The sequence below is a fragment of the Peromyscus maniculatus genome, chromosome 3, assembly GCF_049852395.1.
Source record: "Peromyscus maniculatus bairdii isolate BWxNUB_F1_BW_parent chromosome 3, HU_Pman_BW_mat_3.1, whole genome shotgun sequence".
In the NCBI taxonomy this organism is placed as follows: Eukaryota; Metazoa; Chordata; class Mammalia; order Rodentia; family Cricetidae; genus Peromyscus; species Peromyscus maniculatus.
Genome location: NC_134854.1, coordinates 18,490,189 through 18,502,236, shown reverse-complemented (window position 1 = coordinate 18,502,236; position 12,048 = coordinate 18,490,189). Strand labels below are relative to the sequence as shown.

Sequence of the window (12,048 nt, the reverse complement as noted above, 5' to 3'; positions counted from 1 at the left end):
CTCGAGGAGCTATGTATTAGTGTCACTGGTTCAGATGCACATTGTCATCTTTCTGAAATGTCTGGACCTCTAACATCATGGAGCAAGTTAATCTTAAAGGTTTGAGGAAGTTGGCAAATAATAACCAGAAGAGGAGAGTATGTATTGCCCAGAGTGAACTATAAAGGACAAAAATATGCATGCACTGTAATCTACCTTAGTTGGTAGAGCAACACCTTTGTAGACAAATGAGATTTCTGTCTTCAATATTAAAATAGTCCTCTCTCTTAAAACTTCATTGCTGTATGACCTCTTTTTTTTTTTTTTTTTTTTTTTTTTGCCTAGACCACCTATAGCTCTGCCATTGAACTAGATCTCCAAACCATCTCTTCTTAAAATTTGAGGTGGGGGCTCTCTAAGTTGGCCAGGATATATATATATATATTACTTGTGTCACCAGGCCCAGCTTCATCACCACCTCTTGAATCACAGTGTACTTTAAGATGCTGTGATTTCCCCCACGGCCTGATCCTATCATGTCATTTCCTTATTGTTTACTGATACTCGTTACTCAAATATTCAACTCTGCACACAAGTTCAGCTCCTAATCAAACATTTTAACTAATATTTGAGTGCCTACATCAAGTAAAGCACCAAACCATATAATAGGCAAATGATTTGTTGTTGGTCTCAGAGAACTCACTTTCTATGAGGTATTAAAAAAAAAAAATTAAAGCTAGTTAGATGCCCTAGGATTATACATCCAGCCAGTGAGTATGCTAGCCACTTAAGCTGTTTGTAGATGAAGTGATTTATCCAAGATTGTGTGGATGACAAGTAGCAGGACCAGCATTTCAACAAGTCAATGAAATAGTTAATCACTACAGTACACTGTAAGGTTTAATAAAGGAACAAGAAAAAGATAACTCTTGGCCAGTTGAGTGTTTTGTTCTATTTTTTTTTCCTGGTAAGTTCTATTCAATAACTCTGTCTACCTTTATTGTCTGGAATTTACTTAATGAACCTCATCTCTTCCATAAAGTCATCGTAGATCAACAGTCAGAAGTAATGTCTTCCTTCTGAGCCATATTTTATAGTACTGCTCTTCAGACAATCCAGTGGGGGACGAGAATATTTTTGTCCATTTTTTATCTCATTGTACTGTATATATGTACACATTTATGCTTACATATGTTTTGATATAATATTAGTACATTGGAAACTTAAGATATGCTGTGGATATCGCTCTATATAAATAAAACACTGATGGCCAGTGACCAGGCAGGAAGTATAGGTGGAACAAGGAGAGAGGAGAATTGGGGAAACAGGAAGGAGGGGGAGACACTGCCAGCCACCGCCAGGACAAGCAGCATGTAAAGATGCCGGTAAGCCATGAGCCATGTGGCAAGGTATAGATTTATAGAAATGGGTTAATTTAAGATATAAGAACAGTTAGCAAGAAGCCTGCCACGGCCATACAGTTTATAAGCGATATAAGCATCTGAGTGATTATTTTATACGTGGATTGTGGGACTGCAGGGCTTGGTGGAACCTGGAGAGAAGCTCTCCAGCAACCAAGATACATGATCAAAAACACTTTACTAATAAAATATCACATCAAAATTTCACTCTTGCCAAAACTAAAGTCATACCCTGGTACAGCATATGTCTGGTGAGTTATAGTTCTCAGAGAGGATCTGCTGGTCTTGATGCACTGACGGGGCAACCAATGCCTGTGTTAGTGTTCAGGGCAGACATGTGCCCTACTTTACACATTAGAGAATCAGTGCCTACTTAATTATATCCCAAATCCTTTAAAGATAAAAGAAATCCCATCTCAGTTCTGTGAAGTTTACTTGTGTTCTCAGTTTTGTCCCTCACAGATGATCTTGCAGAGTAGTTTGTGACTCCTCCTGGGGTGATCTCTTTAACCTGGATTTCATATCCTGACTTGCCCAAAATAAGGTCCTTTCTAGATGACCACCAAATGCAGAACAGAAAGTTTGTACAAATAAATATTACAAACAACTGAGCAGAAGCCCACAAGCTTAAGTAACCCAAGAATGAGCAGGAAGGTGATTAGTCACAGAATATTTGGGTTCTTCATCCATTGAGAGTAGAACAGCTTGGGAATTCATTGAGAGACCAGAGCTTTTCAATAGCAGGAGTTTTCTCTGTTGGATGCCTCAGTTGGAAATGATGCTTAGTGAAGCATCTCAGGGACCAGAACTGAGTGTTTTCTTTACTAACCAGAAAGCACTTAAGAAGGGGGAACTGAAAGAATCAGATGCTACACAGGAAAGACAAAACCAGTATAAGTAAGACTCCTTGAGCAGCATCCCCAAGTGCCCCTTTCCCACATCCAGACATAAAGTGAAGACTCTGTGTGGAGGAGGACTCCAGGGGCTAGCCACCCAGCTACACAACAAGCCACAGAGTAAGAGTAAGATTGATGGAAGTAAGAGAACGGGAAAAGCCCAGAGGCAAAAGATAGATGGGATAAGTTAGGATAAGGAAAGCTGGCAAGAAACTAAATCAAGCTAAGGCCAGGCATTCATAAGTAAGAATAAGCCCCCATGAGTCATTTATTAGGGAGCTGGGTCACAGGCTCCCCTAAAAAGGCAAAAAACCCAACCACACTTCTCTACATAAACCCATCAGCCCATCCAAGCTGTCAAGACCAAGAAGTGATGTCTGTCTAAGAAATACTTCCTTTCAAAATATTTAAAATGCTTCCCTCCATTTTGTGTTAGTTTCCTCAAAACACAGACAAGTACAAATCAAGGAATTAGTCACCATCCAAAAGTGAATTGTGTTACCCTTTGCATATACCCTAGCAACTTTTTTTTTCAGGGGGCCAGTAAATCCATTTAATAAGAGATGAGGTCAACTACTTAAAAAAAACAAAACTTAAGGTTCAAGGATTAAAATTCAAGCAACAGAACTCTAAATTCTACCATCTAAATCAGAATCTACGATGAATATATAATAATAGACCAGCAGCATATTGTATAGTTAACACTACTTTAATATTATACATATATTTAAAATGGATTTCTTGAGAATCTGCATATTGACCTAGATGAGGATGACCCGGGATCCAAGCAGCAACAAAGTCGTCACTTCTGTGGAAGGAAGGGGTGGAAGGAGAAATAGCAGCCTGGCTTTAGCATTCTCCTTAACAACACCCAGTGCTAAGGCAAAACCTACCACATTTTCATGGGGCCTGGGGAAAGCCAAACTACATCCTAAACTTACAGACAAGTGTGAAAAGTCAGGGACCATGGCTAGGAAAAGTGGTTGGTGACATCCATTAAAACAAGAGGAGTAGACAGACTAGCAGGGTATGTGCTGATTACCCATTATTTCAATACAAAATTAGGATAGGAGAACATGGTTATAAACCTTGATTTCAAAAAATGACGAATGAGAAAACGGAAGGTGGAAAGAAAGGCCTTAATTCCTTTGAGCTTTCAAAAGTTAGAAATTTTCTGAAATGCATCCCTCAAGAAATAGGTACAGAATATGCCAAATGTGGTCATAAAATTGCCAAAATAACTAAAAATACAAGCCTGTTAACTATTAAAATGTAAAAATGTGAAGATAACACAGGCCATGAGCAAAAGAGAAAGAATTTAAAATGGAAAGTGGAACAGGATGAAAGAACCGAGGCGTGCAAATGTGCGTGTGTCCCCTCCCACATCCATAGGACGGTATTAGAATTGGAAGGGCATTCATTGTCATGTTAAGTTTTGAAATCTTTTCAAAAACTTTGTTTATGTCTTTGATAGCAGAGATGTCTAAGCGGGGAAAGGAGCCTGGATCCCTCAGTCCTGAGTGCTGTAGCTGCCCGAGGTGAAGAACAGCCACAGACACCCGTAAGCAGCATCTCAGGTACTCACTTGAAGAGCTGGCATAAATCCCTTGTTTGTTTTGCCATGGGGAGTCTTCCCATAGAGGATGTAAGAATGACTGCTCGGTTAATGACAGTGGGTAGAGCAGAGAAGTGGCGCCATGGAGACAGCAATGGTCAAACCATTCAATAACCAGGAGCCGTCCTTCTCTTAGCGTTCTTGCTTCCATCCACTTTGAGGGCAAAGATACTTGGTAGCTACTGTTGATTCTCTATTGGAGTCATGAATTATTCTCCTATCTTAAATCACATCTGTTCTGGCTTAGGTCTCCTTTGTCTTTCACTGAAATAGACAATGAGTGAGCCCTTCTCCATGTTTCAAACAAACAAACAAACAAACAAACAAACACCCTGCCATTATCTAGAGATTAAAGATATACAAGCTAGCCGGGCGTTGGTGGCGCACGCCTTTAATCCCAGCACTCGGGAGGCAGAGCCAGGCAGATCTCTGTGAGTTCGAGGCCAGCCTGGGCTACCAAGTGAGCTCCAGGAAAGGCGCAAAGCTACACAGAGAAACCCTGTCTCGAAAAACCAAGAAAAAAAAAAAAAAAAAAGATATACAAGCTACTTCTTTTGAAAATGAAGAAACAGGCCCAGAGACACTAAACTTACCAAAGATGGCATTAATTCCACATATGGCAACAGCTTATTCTGATGTCAGGTCTTTACACTGAATGGCATTTTCATTTTTCCTAAACAACTTGAGCTGTACATATAACTAACAGATAAAACCCAAATATATTTAGTCTGTATTTTCCTCCCATTGCAAACATATTGCAGGTACCATAATAGTTTCCAAGCACTGTCATGGCTGAGTATTTTTTTTTCCTCTGTAATCATCAAAGTGTGTAGTGAAGTTGATTGTGGCCTTATTTGGGAATACTTTCACTGAGGTAATTAGGTAAGGATCTTGAGCTAATTCTGGTGTCCTTCAAGAGACAGGAGAAGGAAAGTTGTCACACAGAGAGAAACAGAGAAGGTCATATGTGCAGAGAGTCAAGACTAAAGATAAGATCCCACAGGGTAAGGAATGCTAGGAGCCACCAGATGCCAGAAGAGACGGAGGTTCTCTCTAGAGCTTTTGGAGAGAATGTGGCCATGCCAACACATTAATTTCATGTCTTCAAATTCCAGAACTGTGAGCAAATAAGTTTCTGTTGTCTCAAGTCTCTAGAGTGTGCAGTAATTTTTTACAGCAGTCCAAAATAAACAGTGCTTATTGCAAAAGGTCTGGAAAGCAGCCCTTGAGGGTTCAGTTTGAGGTATCTGACTCCCAAGCCCTGGGGAATTACAAAGAACGTGCTGTGCACTGGCTGCCCTTCCTGCCTGACTCTGTTCCCCTAGAAACCCCACTTGCTGACTGTCAGACATGTGTCCTTCCAGAGCCAGTTCTCATCTAGAAGTTCTGTTCAACCGCCATGCGGCACACTGCACTGTGTCTACTGTGGACTTCCCTTGCCAGCACTTGGGGAAAAAAATGAAGTGACTGGTTTTTAAATTATATAGGGAGTTTGTTGTGCCCAGTGTGAGCAGGAATTGGGTGTCTTATTTCCCATTTTGTATGATAGATAGTATGAATTATATATTTTTGAGCATAGAAATAAATGGTGAGAGACCCTGTCACTCTAAGGAAGTTTTGAGGCTGGTATATAGATAGCCTTACTTTATTCTCTCCCATATTTATGGAATTGTCTAGTCCAAACACTTTTCTTATGGATGCAATGGCCCCTCAAACAGCTTTTCTGCTCCAGAAAATGTAGATTTGAACTTCCACATACCATACCACTAGGCAAAAAAGCCTTGCATTTATATTAAGAGAATGTAGTCCAGAGAAGGGAAAAAGGTAAGACCCTGTATCTGAGGGCACCACACACTCTAGACACAAAGCTTGGAGGAATCAAGTTGGTACTGACCTGGAATTCTCCTTCCTGAGAACTAATTCCCACAGCACCAGAAGGTGCTATTCAAGCTGCCAAAGATAAAAAAAAAAAAAAAAAATCAATAGTCTTACCCAGCTTTTAAGCCTGTGATCCATAACAATGACCAGCCATATCCACAATGGTGCTTATTTCTTGAGGGTAACCGACATCTGTCTAATGGGACTTAGAGCCATTCAATAAAAGGGAATTCATGCCTGATACTGTAAACTGAGCAAACTACCCATGGCTGGAGAACTCATGAACCCTAGAAGAGAAACTACCACCATTTTTCTAAATCAATATAACCTCTGACTGTATTATAAACACACCCATAGGTAAGTGTAGCCCACACCCCCTCATCAAAGAAGCTTCTTTTTGCAGCAAATGAAGGCTGCTACAGAGATCCACAGCTAATCAGAAAGCAAAGAATAAGTGGGCATAAGCTACTCATCCCCAGTTAGTAACCTGCTAAGCTACCCATCCGCAATTAGTACATCTATAATACATCCCCTACACCCAAGGCTCAGGGAAGATGGTGAAGGGGGTGGGGTGGGCAGAGAGATTGTAAGAACCAGAAGACCAGGAAGCCTACTGCAAGATAGTGTCTTCTAGACTCAACAGAGAAGTTGCACCCATGAATCTCAACAAGATGGCTGCCTAAATAAGACCTGAGCACTGATGATATCCATCAATGTACCAACAGGGATGGCAGAAGTTTCACAAGGCCCTACCCCCAGATGAAGAACTATGGGCAGTTGGAGGATGCTAAGAAAGGAAGAATCAGTCTTCTCTAGGGATGAATCCCTGATAGCTTTGCCAGTTTCAAGTGGTCAGCCCTAAACACGTACACATAGAAGCCACACAAAAAGGACTCAGTGGGTTGTATACATATGTAACAATAATCGTTAGAGGAAAAAGGGTCTCGAATCCTAGGGCAGTGGAAAAGGAAGGAGAGTAGGTGGAAATCATGTAACTTCAGTGTATTTATGCATGGAATTCCCCCCAAAATAATTCTCATCTTTTCCTCCATTACTCATAGGTATTTGATTTTGTGTGTTTATGCTTCTCCCTCTCCTCTAAATTTATTTACTGACATGGAGTAAAATAGGAAAAGGTTTTAGAAAATGGCTACTCAGATCTCTCAAAAGACTTCACGACTCAGTTTTTCAATATTTATTTTAAAACACTAATATCGTATATGACATTTATCTCTTAAGCATATATAAGAACTGCATTCTGTGGTTTCCCTACCTATACCATCGGTAATACCAGTGTTTTCAGACTCACAACCATTGTCAGAATAATTTTGTAAGACAATATGCATGACTGTGCCACCCACCATGGCATTCCCCTGAACTCTCTCTAGTATTAAAAGAAGCCATTCTTAAAGTGTTGATCTGAGAGAGTTCCAATGTCATTTGTACGCAGACAGAGGTTGCCATCTCGCCTAGCTCCCAGGCTGTCCTTCCAGTACCAGCTCCACCGATGGCATGCCATCTTCTGCTGGTGACTCCGTCCTACAGCTTGCTTGGCTGTGGGAGAAGAAACCATCTTTGTCCCCTTCTACCTCAGCATGGTTACATTTCCCCAACAATGCCAGAGTGGAAGAAAGAGTCCCGAGACTCCCTTACGAGAGTCACCAAGCATCCTGCCCCAGGCTGGCTCCCAGCTTTCCTTAGCAGCTGTTTCTAGGGCACCAGAAGCAGCTTCACTGTCTCACTATGGAAATGGTCCAGGTACTACATCTTCAGATCTTGGGCTAGTTGACCACCGAGAGCACTGAAGATGTCCTCTCATTCCAGCCTCAAGATAGCTACACCCTCATTCTTGCTGAAGATCTAACCCCACCTCGGGATGCCCACAGTGGAAACGTTTGCTATTTCAGAAAATTGGGGTCTGTAGTTTGGATTTCTGTTCCCCATGAGAAAAATCTCCAAATGAACCATCACTATTAAAATGCCATACAGCCCGTGTTTCACTTAGGCAGCGGCGACAACCAAACCCAGGTGAGGCCATGCCAAGCTCTGCCCTGTTTCTGCTCTGCTTTTGCTGTGCTGAGAGTTAAACATCTTGGGATCAAAATTCTACTGTGTCACCCTCTTAGACCAGTTAGCCTTGATCTCACTTACATTCTGGTTTGGTTTGGTTTGGTTTGGTTTGGTTTTCAATAAGCTGCTTCTAAGTTAATCTCTGTCTTCTTTAAAATATCAGACTTTTAGAGGCTAGCTTTTAGGAGATAACTGAGCCAGTAAAGATTTGTGTTGATGTAACCAACCGTCTTATTAAATAAGAAACACAGAAACAATGTAAAAGAGAAAGCCGAGAGGTCAGAGCTCAGAGCTAAAATCTCACCCTTCCTCCTGCTGTCCCAGCTTCGCGAAAAGAGAGCTACTTCCTGTCCGTTCGTATTTTTAAAGTATGTTGTTCTGCCTTCTCATTGGTTGTAAACCCAAACACATGACTGCCTCGTCACTGTCTGAATGTACAGCCCCCTTGGTCTTAAAGGCATATGTCTCCAATGCTGGCTGTATCCCTGAACACACAGAGATCTTATGGGATTAAAGGCGTGTGCCGCCACCGCCACACTCTTGCTATGGCTCTAATAGCTCTGACCCTGAACACACAGATATCTATGGGATTAAAGGCGTGTGCCACCACCGCCACACTCTTGCTATGGCTCTAATAGCTCTGACCCCCAGACAACTTTATTTATTAATATACAATCAAATTAATATTTCAGTACAAATCAGAATAATATTTCAATACAATTAGATTACCACCACATTTCCCCTTTTCTATTTTAATAAAAAGAAAAAGAAAGCAAAAGGTTATAACTAACAAAAGAAAAACTATATACAAAAGTACAATAACTATATACAATATATACAAGTAATAAATACCTAAACAGGTATTTGACAAATCAGAAAAAACAATTCCATTATCTATCCTATTTTGGTAAATCCAAGATGTATCTAATGCACTTTCTATCCTAATTAATTTTCAACTATAACTAACTAATCTTCAACCATAACTAACTAATCTTCAACTCCCTCAGAGACCCAAGAAGGGAATAATAGTAGCTAACAAAAATAAAAACAGGAAGTGCATGCAAGCAACTTCCAAAAAAATTTTGTGAGTTGACAGAAACAGCCAGCTGCCTGGGCAGTCACCTGAGGTTTCTCCGCAGTGTTGGGGCATCATCTTCAGCCTATAGGCTTAGTGTATCTGACAGACTCATTTGTGAAGTAGGATGTACACAAGGTCAACAGTTCAACCTCACATTGGGTGAGAGCAGTCCACGTACCAGAAACACCTGAATTCCACTAGTGTTCTGTCATGATTCAGGATTTTAAATTCTGGAAATTGTTGACAGTTTTTTAATTCAGCTGTCCATTCTTCTTGGCTGTGTATATATGGCTTCATCTCAGCATCCCCTTCTTCTCCACATCCCTCTATTAAATGCCAGTCTACTTTTGAGAGGCATGAGCTTTCAGCTGCTGTTCCATTGTACAACAGAATCCATCGGCCCTCTGCCTGTTAAGCTGCCTTCGAAGAAAAGGGCACCGTACCTTTTCCGGATGCGAAGGCCACTTCAGGGATGGGGCTATATTGTCCTGGCCTCAGAAGATGCCTTTTGATAAAGCCATAACCACACTTGTTTTGGCAAGAATCAGTAGTCCCTTGTTTCGTGATCTGTCTGTCCATTTTGTCCTGTTGATTCGAGGATACTTTGTTGTCCAGTGGCTAACTTTTGCCAGAATGAAAGTTGACTCCATATGCAGTTTCTTCAATGCCCATATTTTCTCTAAAGTAGATTGGTACTGCCAGGAGCCGACATGTCTCAAAAAAGAAAAATTTTCTAAGTTATTAAAACATTTTAAATGCCATATTCTGTAGATCTCTGAAGGGTTTGAAGATGACCTGTCTAAAACATCTCTGCTCAATTTTTAAAACATATCCAATATGACTACAAGTTCTATGATAATGTCTAACTACTAGCTTTCATTTCTTTATATCCTAATAGTTGATAATAATAACATTCAAGGATCAGAAATTTGCATTACATTGTTAAATGGATGGAATAAATACAATTAGAAATATACATATAGCATTTTCTAACAATATCAGTTTCAAATTTGTGTACAATATAAAACAATTCAATCCAATGTAAAGTATTTAAAACTAGTAATTGTCTTTCTCTTTTCTTTCTTTTTTTTTTCTTTCTTTCTTTCTTTCCTTCTTTCTTTCTTTCTTTCTTTCTTTTTTTTTTTTAAACAAGAACCTTAAATCTAATCTCCTTTGCTTAGCCTTTTTCCTAACCCTTGACAATAACTTGTAACCAACCCCCCTAAATACTGAAAATTATCCCAGACCCAGAACCCATTAAAAAGACCAAAAAACCACCTGCCCCACACCACCTCTTTGGGAATGTGGGCGTCGTATTCTTAAAATTGCTTCCTGCTGGGTATGGGCGAAGTTTTCTTTATCCTGAAAGAAAAATTTTAGGTTAATTGTCAAATTCTAAGAGAGGTAACTATATCCTTCACTATCCAGTCTGTGTATAATGCCAAAGTTCAGGGTTTATCTCAAGTCCTTATTCAAGTAGTCTTTGAGACTGGATCATCTCAGCTAGTCATCTCAAAATTGCTCTGAGCACCTTGTAGTTCAAAGCTGATCTGTGGATGATGTTTGTCAGCTTAATGATATTATTATTGTCCACGTGGAATTGTTGTTGTTGTGGGGCCCCATCTTCTTTCTGGAGACTTCAGTTGATATTAGGCCTGGCCGTGATTTCCTGCAGAAAACTGATAAGAGACTCGAACACAAAAAACATATATATGCAGCTAGCCTTTTTTCTAGAATTAGTTAGTACTCTATGTGACCATTCATATCTTAACAAAGTTTAAAATGTATATATATATATATATTAATCTTGTAAATTTTGATATAAAATTTATACTTTGAGAAAAGTTTAAAGAATCAGAATAGAATCAAAGAGTTGAGATTAGTAATAGAATAGTCCCTTAATTAATTTTGCTTTTGTCCTGTACCATAGCAGAAGATGGCTCTTATTCTGGCATGATACAGGGAGTTTGCATTTACCTTTTAACAACATGCTTGATTTTAAAGAAGGAGAGAGCCATTCTCCAACTCCAAAGTCAGCTTTAAATTTTAATTGAACTGGGACTGTTAGACTGTTAGAAGACCAATAGTGTTAAATCTTTAGAGAAAAGCAGAAACAAACATTTAGGAAGACATAAAATTTTTTAGATAATATATATACCCATACACCGTTTCACTCTGTTTCTTGGGATAGATGATTTGTCCCTTTTCTTCAGTTGTCTCATTTGTCCAGTGTTCTTCAGATTCCTTAACCTTCATTCTCCTAAAAGACAAAAACAAAAACCTTTCCCCAAGACTAATTTTGGGGATGTTTCCTTTTGACAAGTTATTATCTGATTAAATGAAAAGGCATGTGTTATTGATACAAGTTAGTTTAAATTGGATGTTCATGCTGGTTAATGAACTATCACCTCCTCAATTAAGAGGTCTCTCTTGTTCAAATCGAACCTTTATCAATTTTGATGGTACCCACAGCTTATCTTCTCCTGTAGAAACAAAAGCAAAACCACGTCCCCAATGTAATACATACCCTGGTTTCCATTCTGAGGTCAGCACATCCTTAAAGTATATAGGCTGATTTAATTCTGTAGTTTTTTCTATTATCCAATGTCTCTCTGCAGCTGTTGTTCCTTTCTCATTGGCATTCAGAAAATTCAAAGTTAAAAGAGCATTATGCAGTCTATTTCTGGGGGTTTTTGTTACCCATTTCTGTTTATTTAGCATATCCTTTAGAGTTCTGTTTGATCTTTCTATAACTGCTTGACCTGTAGGATTATGTGGTATGCCTGTAATATGCTTTATATTGTAATAAGCAAAAAACTGTTTCATTTTAACAGAGACATATGATGGAGCATTGTCAGTTTTGATTTGCGCAGGTATACCCATGATGGCCATAACTTCTAGCAAATGAGTGATTACAGAATCAGCTTTTTCAGAACTCAAAGCAGTTGCCCATTGAAATCCTGAATAAGTATCGATAGTGTGGTGTACATATTTCAATTTTCCAAATTCTGCAAAGTGAAACACGTCCATCTGCCAGATTTCATTTCTCTGAGTACCCTTTGGGTTACATCCTGCTGGTAATGGCGTCTGATTGTAGAAGGAACAAGTAGG

The 12,048-nt window shown here is 39.5% G+C and overlaps 1 non-coding gene across 1 annotated transcript; it reads left to right on the top strand.

Annotated features, from left to right (window-relative positions):
• Positions 1-1,612: 1,612 nt before the first annotated feature.
• Positions 1,613-1,741, top strand: LOC121828418 (small nucleolar RNA SNORA3/SNORA45 family). Its single transcript, XR_006070891.1, has one exon. It is a non-coding gene; the product is annotated as a small nucleolar RNA SNORA3/SNORA45 family (small nucleolar RNA).
• Positions 1,742-12,048: the final 10,307 nt, after the last annotated feature.